Here is a 2,653-nt window from a genome sequence, read left to right as displayed (position 1 = left end):
GAGATTAAGAGGGTCGGGCCAGCTTTCAGGACCACTGTCATATTCTCCAGATCATTCCACCAGCCACTAATACTTAGTTGTTCTTGTTCTAGTGTCTGACAATAAGTAAACAGTTTCATTTTAGGTTTGGGTTGCAGTACAAACCTTTACCTTTTTCTGTAGCAGAGTTTGTTTTGGGGACCACTGACCAGATGTTATTTTTCACCTGGAAACTCTGAAGTGGGTGCCGAGGAAAAGACCTCTTCTGCCCTCGTTACATTATTCGTGGTGACAAGGTGGACATGGCAACATGTCAGCCAGAGCCACGGGACGCCTGCACTCCTTTCTGACAGTGTCATGGAGAATGATAAAGACTCAGGCACCTGAATGATTCTGGCAGCACGCAGAGCTGACGATGAATGAGATGTGGCTTCTGTGACAGTCTGGAGCAGTGTGACATGTCTGTGTCTGGAGTGTCAGAGGGGCCTGGAAACAGCTTTCTGTGCTGGCCCAGGGTGACACGGCTTCTTTTCTGCAGAAGATTCGAGGGGAAAACAGGCTTTTTTAATCTCTAAGTTTTCAAAAAAGTATGAAGATTGATTACTTATATAATAAAAAATTGATTTAGGAAGCAAGACCAAATTCTTAGAAATTTGATTATATTGGGTTGGCCAAAATGCCTGTTGAGGTTTTTTTTTCCCTAAAATCAGACATAATTTTCATTTTCACCAATAACTTTATTGATTTAAATATTTTGAGTACATTGGCTATCTCTCACGTGGTGTAACAGTGGTTGTTGTCATTTAAATGTCTCGATTTGATTGCTATCAACTTCAACTGGTCCACCTGACTGTGGACCATCATCCAGAGAGAAATCTCCAGCATGGAACTTTGCAAAGCACTTTTGATGCATTTAATCAGTCACAGCACCTTCTCTATGTGCAGCACAGTGCAGAAATCTTTTTTCTTTTTGCATTTCCATTGCATTTTTTAAAATAATATATTTAATTATTGTTCAAGTACAATTTTCTTTTACTTCCATCCCAGCCCACCTCCCCAGTGCTCCCCACCTCCCTCCCATTTTCACCCCCCTTAACTTGTTGTCCATGTGTCCTTTATACTAGTTCCTGTAAATCCTTCCCCTTTTCCCTGGAAATTCCCTCCCCTCTTCCCTCTGGTCACTGTCAGCCTGTTCTCTATTTCAGTGTCTTTGGTTATATTTTGCTTGTTTGCTTTGTTGTTTAGTTTTCTGTTAAAGGTGAGATCATATGGTATTTGTCTTTCACCACCTGGCTTATTTCACTCAGCATAATGCTTTCCAGTTCTATCCATACTGTTGCAAAGGGTAGTAGCTCCTTCTTTCTTTCTGCTGCATAGAATTCCATTTTGTATATGTACCATAATTTTTGGATCCATTCATTTACTGCTGGGCACCTAGGTTGCTTCCAACTCTTGGCTATTGTAAATTGTGCTGCTATGAACATTGGGGTACATAGGTTCTTTTGGATTGGTGTTCAGGGTTCTTAAAATATAATCCTAGCAGTGGAATTGTTGGGTCAAAAGGCGGATTCATTTTGAGTTTTCTGAGAAAATTCCATATTGTTTTCCATAGTGGTTGTACCAGTCTGCAAGTGCTCGCTTCGGCAGCACATATACTAAAATTGGAATAATACAGAGAAGATTAGCATGGCCCTTGCGCATTTTTACCTTTCTTGAAATAATAAAGCATACTATGCCAAAATATTTTGTAGTTTTTCCATCTTCAATATTAAAATGCCCACAAAAAAATTCCCCAATTTTGGTAAGTTTCTTTAAAATGCACACTAATATGACAGCTGTCACGATGCAGTGTAACAAAATTGTTTCGAATGAAGTTAAAGACAACTAAGCACCTCTAGAGCCATCTTATGGGATAAAACAAATGAGCCTTTGGCCAGCCCAATATAAGCATCAAACCAACCTTGAGTATTTAATGTCAGTCCATGGAGTTGGAATTGTCCACGATCATGTACAATTCTCTTCAAAAAAGACTCTAGGATTCTTCAGTTTTGTACATATTTGAAGTAATTAGGTCAGTTTAGGAAGAATGGTTCCTATAGGTTATAGCTCATATTTTAGTAATTTTATGCAACTGGTAAGTACTAACAATAGTATGATTCTCAATATTTCAGTATGATATTCCTAGATAGAAAGAGGCCCAAACTGTCTCAGATGGAAACTGATACTTTTGGAAAAAAAGCTCATTTCTGTGCAAACTGAACCTTAAGGTCCACACACACGAACTTCCACCTCCACATTCAAGTAACAGCTCAGTCATATGGATCTAGCCAACTAAGCAGATTTGAACTTGGCTTTCCTTACTCTTTTAATCCTGATTTCTAGTGTCAGCAAAGCTAAGCATAAGGTGTTATTAAGAGAATAATGCAGGAGAATAATGAGGAGAAAAAATAGAAGTTGAAAATTAAGATTAAGTAAAATTGTTTTACTTAAGAGACATACATACAAGGCTACCGACAGTAAGTTATTGGTTTCAGTGATGTGAATTTTTAAGAGCTTAAAAGATCTGTATTAAAATTCTGTCTTGGAAAATGTTTCTTGTTATCCAGCCAGCTGCTTGATGAAGCATCATACTTTAGGAAAGTCATGCTTTTATTGGCTTTAGAGTCTTGTAACA

The 2,653-nt window shown here is 38.3% G+C and overlaps 1 pseudogene; it reads left to right on the top strand.

The window, feature by feature from the left end:
* Window positions 1–1,610: 1,610 nt before the first annotated feature.
* LOC119044756 (uncharacterized) lies at window positions 1,611–1,711 on the top strand (annotated as a pseudogene).
* The last annotated feature ends 942 nt before the right edge of the window (window positions 1,712–2,653 follow it).

Source organism: Artibeus jamaicensis, unplaced genomic scaffold (genome assembly GCF_021234435.1).
Source record: "Artibeus jamaicensis isolate MK-2021 breed Jamaican fruit bat unplaced genomic scaffold, CSHL_Jam_final contig_1015, whole genome shotgun sequence".
In the NCBI taxonomy this organism is placed as follows: Eukaryota; Metazoa; Chordata; class Mammalia; order Chiroptera; family Phyllostomidae; genus Artibeus; species Artibeus jamaicensis.
This window is presented reverse-complemented; position numbering and strand designations above follow the sequence as displayed.